The 15,824-nt window shown below is 42.5% G+C and overlaps 1 protein-coding gene across 2 annotated transcripts in view; it reads right to left on the reverse strand.

Moving 5' to 3' along the window:
• Nucleotides 1–15,540, reverse strand: part of LOC121642758 (bifunctional heparan sulfate N-deacetylase/N-sulfotransferase 1-like) — a 44,378-nt gene extending 28,838 nt beyond the window's left edge. Inside the window, exon 1 of one of the 2 annotated variants that reach the window (XM_041989653.1) lies at nucleotides 15,373–15,540. The gene's annotated coding sequence lies outside the window, so the exon portion shown is untranslated. Of the gene's footprint in view, nucleotides 1–11,103; nucleotides 11,199–15,372 lie in introns of those variants that run through there. The other variant, XM_041989654.1, reaches the window with a different exon arrangement.
• Between the last annotated feature and the right edge of the window lie 284 nt (nucleotides 15,541–15,824).

Here is a 15,824-nt window from a genome sequence, read left to right on the forward strand (position 1 = left end):
ATTTGTCTTCTAAAAATAGTAGCCTCACTTTCTCACACACACACACACAAAACAACAAAGCAAAACAACTGCACCGAACTGACAGCAACCATGTTTTAGGAGCGCCCTAGTCCCAGTCTTGGGCCGCTGCTCAGTTAGCGGGCTTCTTTGTTCATTAATTGATTGGCCTTCCCTGCCGGGCCTCAGTAACTAGGTTACATAGATCCATGAAAAGAGTAGGATACCCCCCTACCGATGAAAAGCGGACGATAGATGGAGGACTCCAGGGCTGGAATCCGAGTGTTAATATAACTAATGGAGTGGGGACGGCACTAACTTTATTGAAATCACCCTCATCTAATTAGAGCAGAGCAGCTGACGAGAGCAGGGCGGGACCAAGAGGATGGTTGGATTACATTATGAGAGGGTGATGTCACAGTTGCATCCACTGAAAAGGCGAAGCTGTGGAAAGGTGTATCGGGGCAGGGTGATGTTCGCTGTCCAGCTGTCGCAGCTAGTACCAACAGTGGCAATGATGTAAATTTCCAGCATCCCATCACTTTGCTGACTGTCACTCACTGTCTCCCAGGAGTAAAGAGACTTTCTTGGAACAACAAAGAGAATACAGACATGGACATCTGGAAAAATAGCCTGAAATGCCATGTGCTGGTTATGCTATAATGGAAGAACAGGAAGGACAACTGTTTCATACATCACCAAAGATTTTACTTTTTGTTTCTCTTGACAAGTTTAAAAATATAAATGACATCATGAAAACACTCCCATTTAAAGGTGCAGCATGTAACAAAATCAAAGGCAGAAAAACTTTATATATCATTAAAAACTGTGTTTCTATTGGTACTGAACCACTTTAATAAAATAACATATTTTTATTCTCTTAGAATTAACCCTTTATATCTACTTGCTGTGGGTCCACATACATCACAGCTGCAATATTTGTGCAACCATATTTACTATGGTATCTCTGAATGGACAAACTTTATGTGAAATGAGTACCAGCTGAGTTTTAAAACTGCAGTAATGGCTTTTTTTAATAGGTGCTAGAGTGCTGTTTGGGATAAGTAACACCTTAAAAGGCAACACCTGTAGCACAGTCATCATTGCACCTGAGACCACTGGACCCACTCAGTGATGAAAACATGCTTATGGCTGAAAGAACTTTGGCCACTGATGGCCACCGTTCATTCACAACTGTGCTTGCATTTGAAGTAATTTCTATTCCCATATGTACCACTAGATGTCAGTAATTCTTACATGTTGTACCTTTAAATTAAAGCTCAACTCCCTGCATCTTAAATGGTGGATTTCTAACTAAAAACCAACCACTAAAAAAGTCCATTAAAATCTGACCGACCCACACTAAATTTATCTGATTCTGGTTTCCCCTTTGTTAAGAACTCTTAACTGACTATTCAGACACGCTTCACTGATTTTTCTTTAGTTAGCTTCTCAAATACAGTACAGATAAATAATAAAACCTACACAAAAGAAGACCTCTTCATATCATTCAAACAAATCTAACAATAAAGCCTTTCAAGTTATTGTCAAAAATGTTTTTGTATAAATAAAATTAGTGCTCCATTTTGTTGCCAGTCTCTTTCAACCTGCAGCATGTAAATGCCATCCATTATTTGTCCAGCTGAGAGGACAGCTTGTTTGATGAATATTAGGTTACAGCTCATTGTCTAAATAATTACGCTTGAGGGAACACTTGGCTTGCAACAAAGTTGTGCTTATAGATTATTGTTCCATGAAGTTTGAACAGTAAAGCAGCATGGTCTGTTGGGTCAGTATGCGATCCGAGTCACACACTCACAAGGGTAAACAATTTTCCCTCACATAAGGTCTGCCATCTGCAGCCTGCAGGCTCATATAGTCCACTTTAAAGGCACACAAACCATCTTCTCTCCGTCTGAGAACATATGCTGCTAATGGACTATGTTATGTGCTGATTTTTAGAACAACATAAGAGGACGAACTAGGGATGAACCAGAAATTACCTCTGTACTGCAATATTCAATCAGCAGTTCACATAAACCACAAAAACACATGTAAGAACACACATAATACACTGAGCTTCTGTAATAAATTGGGAGTTTTGCATCTTCTTATCTCACAGTGAAAAACATGTTAAGGCCCATTTGGGCTTGACTAAGAAGATGGAGCAATACCACTGGAAATCACAGTGCTGAGCAGAATAGCTGACATGCAACCAGAGAACCGGAGAAGAAGAGGAACAGGAAGGAAAAAAAGAAAGAAGCAGAAAAAGAATGAAGACGAGGACAACAACGCTCAAAATCGTGCGATTAAAAAAAAAAAAAAAGACTATGCGAGTGTTAGGGCATGTTGGGTGGTTGGAAACCACTTTATAGAGATGAACTTCCACCGTCAGCTGGTGTCTGAAACTGATGTCGGAGTCCAGGAGTGAACTCTGAACTCAGCCTTGCCCACTAGTGGAGGACCTGACTTAAAAACCATGGCAACATGAAAGAGGCATGGAAGTATGAGGACGGCGGCGTATGACAACATTTGAAACGGATGTCCCGATTTACGTACATAAGGGAGCATAAATGGGCCTTTAGGGTGTGTACTCCGCTGTGATGTTACAGTCTGCATCACTACAGACATTACAGGAACCATCAGGGAGCTCATGTGCAAATCTGACCAGCATAGTATCCGATCTGTCAGGTCATGACCAAGCTGAAAGTTGGAAATTATGTGTCATCCAGGACTCTAGCAGCACATCCCTAAACAAAAATATTTTAAATCTCAGTGGAGCTTAAACACAAACAATTAAGTGGTCAAAAAGATCCTAAATAACATTACTGAGATTTTTTCAAATCAAAGAAAAATACAGCAATCCCTAAAGAATGACTGATTTTAAAGTCACTTCCAAGCTCATTCCTGGGCTCATAATATCCAGCATTTTTATCATAAACAATTCTGTTGATTAGTTTTAAGTCATAACATATTCAAATCTAAAGCTTGAGTCAGGGGAAAAATAAAACTGCCATTAACAATACAAAGAGGCCAACCTCAGACAAGCTGCCGTGGCCATTAAAACTGTTACCACCGACCACGTTTTAAAGACAAGCAATGCGAACAAGAGGTTAACTGTGGAGACAGCTTAAGGAAACCCAAGTTTTCATTCATTTCTAAATGTATTTAAAAAAAACAAAACAAAACAAAACGTTACATTCTCGACATTGAAATTGGATATTTGTTTGTGTAAATAAATGAATGCAAAGTGAAATAAAACTGCTGCCACAAAGAAACACAACAGCCCAAATTTAGACAAAGAGGCGTTAAACCTCTTCATGAGCATTAAAAAAGTCTTGCCCTGCTCCTATAACTCCTCCAATAACAGAAACAGAGACATGCTGTGCCCTTCCCGTCGGCAGGGACAAAACAGCTGAGGCAATGGAGAGTCTGCATTTACCCCCGCATACCTCAGAGGATAAGTTTCCATCATACAGTTTATCCCTCAAGTGACTGGAGCGTGGGTCGTCAGGGTGCCTCTATCGGATGGATGAATGCAGTGTGTGTGTGTGCGTGCTGATGGCGGTAAATGTTGGGGATGAGAAGAGGGGGGTGGATGTCATCTGCAATGAGTTGGAATCTAGAATAAAATCAAAACGGGGCCTAAGGCAGTCTTTTCAAAAGGAGAAAAAAAGCCTATCAGGGTATGACTCTGCAGAATTTTTTTGCTGGCATAGGACTTCTCAACCCAAGTGGGGAGTGACAGCTCACAACATGATATTAATATATTATTCAATCCGCCCACCCCCAAGCAGTGGAGTCGTAATGCATTAAGAACTCCAGCGAGGCCGTTCACCCGAAGCAGCAGAACATTTGACCACTTCTCACAAACGATGACTTCTAGGTCACATGAGGACATAGGAGCGGAGAGTAGGTTAATAGTTTAATGCCAAAGGGGGCCACAAAGCAGGAAAAACAGGAGATGAGAGAAGATGAAAAATAAATGCAAAAGATTTTTGTGTTCCTTTCAACTCCAATTTACCTGCTTGGCAAATTGCTAAGAAAAAGCAATCCAATTCCTTTTGACAGCTCCTCTAATGGTGCTGTCTTTAAAATGTTTATCACTAATTCATTACCTCAGATTTTTCCAGTAACAAGGCCTGAAGTTTCATCTTCAGTCATCCTGACAGCAAGAAGCATCAAACCCAAAGCAGTTAAAAACCTACAAGCAACTTTCCTTTGGGGGAGGATGGAGTCAAAAACTGAATCATTACACCAGTGGTCCAGCTGTGGGAGCAACTTCAAATTACTTTCATTTCAGACTCTTTGAAACTGAGATTTGCTGAAAAGCGAACATGTCAGGTGGTAATGAATGTTGAACTTTTCCCATTGTGCTCCCCGTCAGAAATTCGAAGCTGTCACAACATTCAAAGCACATGACACAAATTCAAGGCCATAACTTAAAAAAAATAAATTAAAACTTTCCGCTTTCGTTTAAATAATGAAAACTCTCATTTGGGTCAGAAAAAGTAATTTTTTCCACTTACAGTACTTTCTGACAGATGCCACTTGAGCCCCACCTCTCCACTCAAACATGAAATCATACACAAGTGTAATTAGCAGTGTTGTGTCCCTTGATGACTCTGCCATTTCCTCTCACAGGGAAGATTAACAACCACAATATCAGCCTGCACATCAACACAATTAGGTGAAGAGTGAAATGTGAGGCGTGTCGTCACATCTCCCAAGCTTCATTAGGGCATGCAAAAAGACAACTTGATGACAGACAGGCTGCTGTGTCTGCAGGTTTGGGAGGCACTTGAGCAGGTGTACTTCGCAACCCTGTCACCATGGGACTAGGTACGGCTTGTCCTAGATAATACAATATGGCTAGGTTTATTGTTGGCTGCAGGGGTTATAAAAGGAGCTCAAAGGCCACTTTACACTAAACACAGCCTCTGTCGGTTTCACTTGGCTTATTGTTGACTAGAGCTCAGGGATCCCAGGATGTCTACCCATTATTAAAATCTACTCATGAACCTAAAAAGGTGGGGTCAAAGCATTAAGCCAAAGCCAGCAACAGCTGACATGTCTGGAAAGAGGATAGCATTAAAATCTGTCAGGTTTAAGGGTGGATGAGTATAAAGTCTAAGATGCTTATCTGACAATCTACCAACGGTTTTCATCACACACACGGGTCAGCGATGGGTTGTGAGCTGCATATCAAATTGAAGAATGCCAAGTCAGTCTTACGGTAACATCTAAGTTGTCAAAAGAGGCAAAAAAAAAAAAAAAAAAAAAAAAAATCAAAGTCTGGAAAGAGGAGTGTTAAAGCAGTCTGACGGATATGCTAAAGACAATCCATTGTTTCAAATAGCTTCCAGATGCTCAGTGCTTTTGCATATTCTGGCAATAATTCCTCATTCTTTCAATCTTTGTGCTTCCTATAAATTATCCTCAGCCAGGCCACCACCCAATACATCCTCACCGGGCAAATTAACTTCTTGAGTGCATCGGCCTTTTCTCCTGTTTCTCTCTCAGTAAAAACTGGACATGATTTCATTGCTGACAACGCAAATCTAAGGAATGAAAACTCATGCTCGATATTTACCAACAAAAACAAAAAAGTTTTATTTCTTTAAGGGAAATCATTCTTAAATTAATGCTTAATTCTTCTCATTTCATGACAGGTTAATTAAATGTAAGGCCTAAAAGCTAAATGGAGCTTCATAATATTCAACTAAAACCAACAATGTATTACAGAATACATACAAGGGCCCATTTTGTACTAAGAGCAAAATAGTAGCTTTCCCATTGTTAAAACTGTAAACACTGAACTACAACTGACTACAATTTATTAACTACCAAGACAAACTAAACTACACAGCAGCTAATGCCATTTTAGTTACATTATATCTTAAAGTGTCATATGAAACAAAAATAATGGCTTTTTTTCCAATGAGTTCCCAGTTCTAGTTCCTTAAATGAGATTTATTTTCTGCTTGAGCTGAAAAAATTTTGAAGTTAGATTATTTTGGGCCAAACGTGGTGCTGAGTGGAGAGTTTCTTGGTCTGTATCTTATATATATATATAGAAATACAGTACAGATGTAAAGACATGATTTTAAACAAGATTTTAATTTTAGCTGTGAAAGAACAACTCTACAAGCAGAATCTGTAAAATATTTTTAATGAAGCATTAGACTGAGCTGGTTTTAACTCAAGGTGAGTTTATTCTACAAGCCAGAATTTGCTGAATAACATGCTTCCATCATAAGGTTATCTGAACTGACTTAATAATTTTTCATATCACTGAAATGTAAAAACAACCTTTTTTCTTGTTAAGGCAGTGGCCCTCATGTGCAGCTCAGCTGGCAACAGTTTAAGCTGTGCAGGATTACCAAAGTACTCTACACACCAGTTGAAAAAGCTAATCACAGCTATAGTGAGCCATCATTCTGATCCCAATTTAGAGATTTCTTTTATTTCAAACTACTAAAAATATCTATTATAATGTAGTTTACAATATATTCAACAACAAAATAAGACCGCAAATAGCAAAAATGAACCCAGATCTCTTTATTATAAACACTGAATACAAGCATCTAAACAAATGTGACAGCATGAATCAAAAACCAGTTAGATGATCAATCTATAAAGCAAATCTGTTTTCAGCAGAGAGAAACAAGCAGATGTTCTTGTGGTAACAGCATAAAGTCCAATCACATTGCACTTTAACAAAGATATCTGGATCAGCCTTTAAAAGCTGGAGTTGTCAGACCTTCCGAGAGGTTTTATTAAGATCTTTTGATCACCTAAGGCTCCCAGCAGGGAAAATTCTTTTACAGCACCAAGCACAGACATGGACAGGAAGACAGAGATAGCCTTATGATCGGATATGCTGTCAACTGGCATTACAGCTCACAGCAGATATATACAGCTTTCTGGAAACATCTGTAGACTCATGGAGGCATGCAGGATAAACATGCTTCCTTGCATCTCACACCCCCATAACCAGGCCTGACAACTGGATAAATCAATGCAGACTTTGTTTTTCATATGTGGATAAAAAGGCTGAGCAATGGCTGTTACAGCAATGAGCCCCCTCATCCCCCCCTTTATATAATAAATTTATTATAATAAAATAAATAAAATTATTATAAGAGAGAAAGAAGAGCATTTAAGAGTCCAAGTAAAAATAAAAACAACAAATGCGCAGCTAATTGAGATGCTCACTTCAAAGGGGCTGCTTCAGTGATAACGCAAGTTCAAAAATATGCAGCAGAAGAAAGCGATGAGCCATGCCACTAAACGGAAGGAGAAGAAAACATGCAGACAGGAAAAACAAGAGCTGGAACAGAGAGAATCTAACAAAAGACAACAGAACAGAGTCGGAACACAGTGGTGCCGAGCACAACACACCAGAACAGGCTGTAATTGTGTTGTGCGGGACTGACCCCAGCGCATCCCAGCAGGCACTGCATGATGAATGGGCCTGGCTATGACTACAACACCCCCCACCCTCCTCCTCATCCTCACATGCTCTTTTCTCTCCCTCTCTTCTCTGTCGCCACTATTAGCCCTCCTTCTGTCCCTCCCTTCTATCTCCTCCTTGCCCCAAAACCACACTCTATTCAGCGGCTGCCATCCCACAAGATTAATTTGCATTCAGGGCACTTAGTCCTCGTATTGTACTCTGACACAATGACATATTACAGTGCACAGCACACCTATTAAACATATAGTCTAGGTTGAGGAACAATGTTTTTTTTAATCCTTTCTTTTTGAGAGATGTTGTGATAGAGAACAAATGTGTAGAGGAAGAAGCATGTAGGTACAGCTTGATGGTTATGAACACAGAAAGTCTCTGACACACGAGTCACAGCAGAATCATTACGGGAACAGTTAGATAACCTCGATTAATGATTCACTAGAGCCAAACTAATAAAGTGGGTCAGACTGTGTTGGCAGTGGTAGCATGAGCAGGGAGACCTTCAGGTTAGGCTGTGCGTGAAGAGCAGCAGCGGCGCAATAGAGCAAGTAAAAGAAAATTAAAGAGAAGAGAAAAAGCAATAGAGGTGTTGGTGTAACTCCACTGTAGACCCTGAGGAAAGAGACAGTAATGCATGGGAAATGGGCTTTTTCCTCCAGCTTCCTTCACTCCCATTCTCCTTCCACTGTTCCATCATACCCAAGTCTATGGGGAGCAAGAAAAAAAAAAAAAGAAAGAGAGAGGAAGATCAAATTTAATTTGCTACACTGTCTCTAGCCATCACCCACTGTACCTGGGGGGCAAAAGAAATGGATTCTGGAATTTAAAAAGATGAGCAAAATAAAGAAATAAAACAGGGCACTCAGAAGGTATCAGAAACAATGGCACAGAGGGTGGCGGAGAGAAATGAGAGCAGAGTTTGAGAAGGGGGCGGAGGGGTGGGTAAGGAGCTGGGAGACTGCTATGTAGGCCAGATATTAACTGTGTGGTTTTCATAAACCAGCTCTGAAGCCTGGCCATCTGGGGAGGCCACAGGGTTACTCAAACAATCAGATCAGAGTGGTGGATAGTAGCCACTGCTGACAGTATGACATACAAACTTGGAGGTGGTGGAGGGGTTAACAAGCCATTACCTCACCCTGTTGCACTGCCAGAGGAGGCGCAGTGCAGAGTTGTGTTGCCGTTTTGGGCCTTTTCCTCAAACCTCAAAGCCCACCTTTGGGCTATTACTCAACAATGGGGAGCTTAGTGAAGTGACGTCAGCACAGAAGCCTGTGCAAGAGAGGAAAGTGGGAAATGAGGGTGTGGACGATGGGGATGGGGGAGGTTGTGGATTATGGTCGAGTCACGTTACTCCCCTCCAGCTCTTCTCTACCTGTCACATAAGCACTTTGAGGTCTCAACAGTAAAGCCAGAGCCTTGCCAACTTCAAATGGCTGCTTTGCTGGGGTAGATCAGACGCAACGAAGGGATAAAGAAAAGAAAAAAAGATAGAAAGGGGAACCTAAAAACCACCAAGCTTGTCAGTGTATGGCCACAACACTGTGCTGTGGGATGTCATGGTGAATTTCATTATCAGATTCTTGACTGGAGGTCATCCCACAGCTTAAGAAAAAGTGGGGGCTCCACACAGACGATTGAGAGCCAAAACGCTTGAGTCGAGCTGCAGCAGAGAGTTTGGGGAGGTGGGGCATTACCAAGAGAAAACAAACACAGACCTCTGGCCAAGCACACACAGCTCAGTCCAGACACCTGTGTCCCATTCACCACTCATATCCGGCCACTTAACACTTCACAGAGGGAGTAGGATACTGTTTGTGTTTGCAGCCTTGTACGCCCCACTAAAGTTCTTTTAAATTTAGCTCCACACAGCCTTTAAGCTCCTATGTAAAGACCAAATGCTTGTTGCTGTGGCACGTTCAGCTTGGAGCAGCCAGCCGTCACACCACCTGACCATCACAATGGACCCCCACTAAAAGCTGCAAAGCTGCCATTCTCCAAATAAAAGTGGTCAAAACTTGGCAAAACAAAACTCATTCCTGCTGTCATTCAAAGTCTCCAAGCTTCCTTCTGTTTAGGTGCCCCAGCTGTGTCTGAACCGACCTCTGGGTTGCCAACACCTGTCCTGCACAGACAGGGACCGACTCAAAGCGCACACCAGCACTGACATCTCCCTACCACCCAGGATGGATGAGACAGCAGGCTGGGCAGACAGCACAGCCACGGATCACTGGAGGGGCACACTTGGGGCTGCACCGACCATTACAATCCTTTCCACTTCAGCGATTCAAAATGGAAAGTAGGTATGTCGTCGGCTATGGTCACTTTATCCAAACAAACATACTGATCTGAAATGGAGATGATCCATATCTCTGGCCAAGCACTTACAGTTTCCACTCAACAATTAGGTTAGATTGCAGAGCTGAGCTGGTTTGATGTAATGCTTGCACGCCACAGTGCTTTGTTTGCAGTGAAGTCAAACACACTCACAGATGGATGCTGACTGAACACCAGATGACCTGCTGAGCTGTGGTGGTTTGGTCTGCTCTGGGGCAAAGACTGTGTGGAGAGGTGAAAAAAAGAGGAGAACAGGGGCACTGGGCACCAGATGCCCTGCTAAATTTTACTCAGTCCAGGCGGGATGCCATAACACTCGAGCCTAGTCTGCTCCAACACATCAAACAGTGAAGTGGAAGAGCACATAACAGACCTTCCTGCTCTTATGCCGTGCTCTTGTCCTATCTTCCAACAACCTCTGTCATCACAGGCTAACAGAGGAGAAATGAAACCCATGCACAACCCTGTGTAGGTGTTCGCTTCTCGCTTTCCTGAGAGTATCACTGCTCATCATGACAGCGCTGCAAGCAAACTCTGGCTGGTAAACACAGAGCAGGAGTTTCCAAACAGTATCAGGTCATAGCTACAATGCCGTTTGAGCCTCAGGAAGAACAGTCAAACAGGGGCAAAGATCAACATAACTGTTATATAATGACACCGATTACACTCTCACTTGTTGCATCGCAGCAGTTACAGACAACTGCAGTGGCTGATGGACAGGAGGCAGTGCAATTTCCTCAAGCTGAAGCTGATTTTCTCTCTTAACTAAAAGCTCACAGCAACATTATCATCGCCTTTATTACATAGAAAATCTAAACCACATAAATAAACATTGACATCAAAACTGCACCATGTTATAGAACTTCTCTACATAGTGGACAAAGCTTATAAAGGTGAACGGAAAATGAACTGCAGAAAATCTCTTTTATTTTGTTGCAAACATGAAAGATAATAAGGGCTCTTGACTTGTACCCTGATGCAGCAGACAGTTTGTAACTCAGAACAATCTGGGAGGTCCTTGGTAAAAACTGTGTGGAAAAGGGCAAGCAATTAAAATAAAACATACTGTGTGGGAGATTTGATAAAGTGCGTATCACAAATCAGCTTCAACAAGTTCAGGAACAGGAGTCGCTAAAGTTGTCAGACGTCACAGCTGAAGCTCATCTATTGCTGCCAGTAGAGGTTGTCATCTTGTTCTGACCACAGATGGAATTTTTTTGTACTCATGACTGATTTCGCAAGAATCAAACTGCATCACGGAGCAAGTTGTCTTTTAGTTAACTATCTTTTCTCACCTGTTACAGTTATTTTAGCACCAAAAACATTCAAAGTCCACTTGTGCAAAACTTTACCATAATGTGTTTCTCAGGGTCGCGTCCCCTCTGTATCCGTTGGATGACATTTGCAACAACATTGTATTAAGAGTGAGGCATGCATGGGCAAGAGTACACACACTTCTACAACAAGAGTGTGTGTGTGGTATCTGCAGTGCACACACACACACAGCCGAGGCCACCAGACAACTGTAAAAACATTCAAACCCCCTCTACCTTTTTCCCCCCCTACTGAACTTTGGGTTCAGTAATGTGAGTTTAAAGTCCACTGTGCACAGACAGAGAAACATTTGCACATCCACTGGCAGAACAGTTTTATCAAAGCTTTCCTGTTATGCAGGGCAAAGTCTTCAAACAATTAGTCACTCTTCTCATTATAAACACCATATACATCTCAATGCTACACTAACCCAACACAGGCACTCATCTGCATATCTGAGGCTGGAAAAAAGTCTTTCCAATAGCTAAATGGATAAAGAGGGAAAAAATGTAATCTTATCGGATGACTGAGAGCACTTACGATGAGGACAGGGTTAGAATATCCAGAAGTAAAGTGGTGCCGTCCCATTACTGCATCTCTCCATCTCTGAAAATGGCTTCATTAACAGGCCAGTGCCGAGCATGTGAGCGCACAGTACCCCAAGGGTCTATCAGAAACGCTGAGGTGAAGTCCATTAACACCGGACGGCTTGCTTTTTGACCACTAAATAAAACAGGCCACTTTTTTTTGTGTCTTGCAGTAAAAATAGCCTTTAGCTCAAAAGCTAGAAAACAAGAGATTTCTGAAAATTTACTCAAAGCAAAAAGTCAAATGTGGCAGGTTTAAAAATCTAAAAATAATCTTTGTTCATTGTTCCTTATTATGAATCAGAGCATTACCTGAAAATCTAAAACAACTCATTTTAACAGTGGTGAGGGGAAATAAGGACGATAAGCTATAAAAACCAGCCAGTCTTCTACTAGGGAGATAAATCCATATCTCACATGACCTTTCCAGCTCTCATGGCACTCTTCCTGATCCCTCAAGCAACCAGAGCTGGCCAGCTCTGAGCCTATGACATAGTTCTTACTTTCCCAGCTCTTCTGCCCTAGTCATGTGTCACCTGATGAAACGCTACACCCCATTCGCCATTATTCGTCTGGATACAGGAGCCTCTGGAATGTATCAGATTCCTGCCTCAGGGGGGTATGCACCTTGGAAACGCGGTCCTACCTTAGCCAGCTAACCCCCCACCTCCTGTTTCCATTCAGCAAAATTCCACCAGAGGCCTGCTTGATTTACACTCTCATCCCCTGTTTGTCATGTGCTCTCATTTCTGATGTATGTCACATAGTAAGAGGACAGTTAAGAGTTCTGGGACTGCAGCTCCAGCTTAAAATAAAACTCTACACATCCACTGTTGTCGCAGGGTCACACTGTGAATCATTGCTTACAAGTAAGCAAAAGAGCTCAGATAATAATTCAAATTGCGCAACTATTTTGCGCTTTGTTCCAACTATGTTATAACATATCTTCTCTCTCCAGAGAAGCCACAGTTATGCCATGCAGCACTCAGGCCCATAGTACAGAGTATCTGAGTCACCGGCCAACGTAATTCAGTCTAGGGAATTATGACAGTGGAAAATCATTTCCCTGGGCCGCGGATAGGAGTCCATAGCTAATCGTTCAGTAATCTGATCTGCCTGCATACTGTAGCATTCAGCCGCGCCGCTAGCCTAGCCAGTCAGTCACACATGTGGACACCCCCAGTGCTTGCCAACTGTCTAATGGACACTAGCACCATTCAAAAACAACTCTCCAGGTTTTCCTGAGGATTACAGATGCTATCGGATCATTTGCTAATACTCGGTTTTGCTGAGCTGTTTGAAATGTATTTACTCTGCTACTACTCCGACACCCCTCATGACAGCACAACCTAAGCCAAAAGAATACCACATCCACACATTCTAGACAGAAATACTCTAATACAACATACTTTGCAGGAGACATTCTTGCATTTTAATGCATTAGCTTGATTTACTGAAGAATGTTTGCTTGACATGCAACAGGATATTTCGTGTATGCTTCCAATAAGTTGGGAAAGTGGGGTAGTAGCAGTTGTAGTAGTAGTATATGAATAAGAACCATGATGAGACACAAAGCAGTGCTTATACCCAGCAGAGAATGTTGGAAGGAGGGGAATCAAGTTTTGGAAAGATGCCTAGCTTTAGCCACACTCTAAAGAGAGGTCTGCTCCCCACACACAGAGTTCCTACAAGGGGCACTGACATGGAAAAATACAAGAGCTGGCATGTTGTGGGCCCTGTAGCTCCTGACAATTACTCTGCGTAGCATTAAATGTGATGGTAGACTCACTGCGCACAATTAAAATTGACATCCTCCTCTGCATGGTGATTGCGAAAAGGAAGCCAAAGCTCTGATTAATAACAGTCCCAAAAAAATCTAACAAAACGCCTCCCTGTTTCTCATTCTATCAAAACCTCCAAATGCCACTCAGCGATGCCATTCATCATACACTATCATATCTGTGGTACCTTATCAGCCTGTACACAAAGACATTGTAACTCCATTGCACCATTCTGCAGGTATATCTAAGTGAAAAGATGCTGATATTTGATCAAATGAATGCAGCAGCAGTGACAGTCCTTCATCAGCCGAAAGCTCGAGATCACAGCATGTTTGGCAGCCAGTGGGAGCAGTCAGATGGAGCTTTAAAACAACCAGACAAACAGTTGGCACGCATAAACAGAACACAACTTAAGATTCAACTCTCTGCAAATTTGACAAACAAATGACAGCGACCATCCTCTATTTTTTTTATGTAATCTCCAAATGGAATAAGCCCTATTTTTTTCTCCTCTTCCAACAAATGCAGGGTGGAGCATGTGATAAACAACACATGGCTTTGAAATAACAATAATGCAAAGCACTGGTCAAATAAATCTCATGAAACCAGAGGGACAGCACATTGCAGTTGCAAGAATGTGTTCTGCAGCTGAGGGCGAAACGCAGGGAAAAGTCCTTGTGACTTTGCCAAATACATTTTGATCGTGAGTCATTCTTCTTTGGTAATCTCTTACTCACTTTAGGGGCCGCTTGCATGCACACACCCCAAGGGAAAGGATTTTAGGCAGGTCTGAACTGCCCCTCCACCCTGTACAGAAGGGAGTCAAGTGTTTATAGTGTTAAATAGATAAGAGTTTTTGGTGAAGCCAGACAATTGTTTCATTCTACTCCATATAAGATCTGCAAAACAGCCTCACGCAGCAAAGACACATGCAGTAAGACACTGCATGGCTGCTGCATTCTATAATAAGCATATTAAAACTAGATCTTTGAAGATCAAATCGTCCCACTTTCTCAGCAACTCGGTTTGGAGAATCGTGTGTCATAGTCAGTACGATCCCATTTGATTTTTATCCACAAGCTTAACTCAAATTAAATATGAATATTCATGTACAATAAACTGTAAGGGGTTCATATAGATCGTGATAATCTAATGCATCATATCACAACAAGCTGCCTGTTATTACAGCTGATAATCAAGCCAAATTCCAGCAAATCCTACAGGGAAACGATAGTGTCGAAGCAGTCGTTGCGTTCCTATTCTGGTCTTTTGTCAATCTCTGTCATGTGCAGACTTACACACCTTCAACGTTAATTTCCTTAAACATAAAATCGTTTGTCCTTTTAAACTGTGAGAGGCTGTAACAGCGGGGACATTGTTACACTGCGTGTCTGATTCCCAAACACTAGAACTTGAGGCGAGCATTTGATAAGAGACTACACGCCGCAGTTGCTACAAACTTGCAAAAACAAGTTGCTCGGCTGTCGCTGGTTCCCGGGTAGCATCACGGGACTCGACCCGATAAAGGAATTCCGGTGTTAAATCACAGAGCAAAGCATCCGGACACAGCTCTATCCCGGGGACAAACTTCGACCTGACCCGCGTCAACAACAGCGTTAGCTTTTCCTTCTCCGCCGCCATACGAGGAAAGCTGGAAGCCGCGCCGAGCCTCCACTACATCGCCGGGGCTTTATGTTTCCAACCGGAGTGGAGTTGGGGGGCAGAGTCAGGCCGGAAAAAAACTGGCCTCATCCCCGTCTGCGCCAGACAGCGTACACTAGCCCGGCCTGGGAGACCGACCGAGCGGCGGGGCTTTCTCGGTCGTTTACCGAACAAAAGCAGATGAACCACGAGCAGACTTGTGTTGTGTCGATGTACTCACCTTGTTTAAGTGGATTTGAGACGAGAGACAAGAGCTGCCTGGAATGAACGCGGGTTTGAAAGCACGCTGGGTGCACGTCGTCGTCTCGGTTTGCTGTCGGCCGTGATGCGGTAGCGGCGCGGCGGACTCGGCTGGGAGAAATCGGGAAATGTGAGAAAGCCCCTCTCTTTCTGCAGCTCTGTGCACCGGCAGTAGCCCATAACTGTCGTTGGGAGGCGCAAGAGCAGCACATTTTTTGTTTCGTATGCGCATGCATGCATGCTGAAGTCCTCAAGAGCGAACATATTCCTGCAGGGGCTTATCTGTATCCGTGCTCTTCAGTGCTGGGATTAAAAGGACTTGACGGCCTGTGTGCTACCCCTCTTGAAGCAATGTAATTGCTTAGGGAAGTTAAAATATCCTGAAAGTTTTAATGATTTCCATTTCTCGTAAAAATGTGCTCAGGGGCAGTT

Source organism: Melanotaenia boesemani, chromosome 7, assembly GCF_017639745.1.
Source record: "Melanotaenia boesemani isolate fMelBoe1 chromosome 7, fMelBoe1.pri, whole genome shotgun sequence".
Lineage (NCBI taxonomy): Eukaryota > Metazoa > Chordata > Actinopteri > Atheriniformes > Melanotaeniidae > Melanotaenia > Melanotaenia boesemani.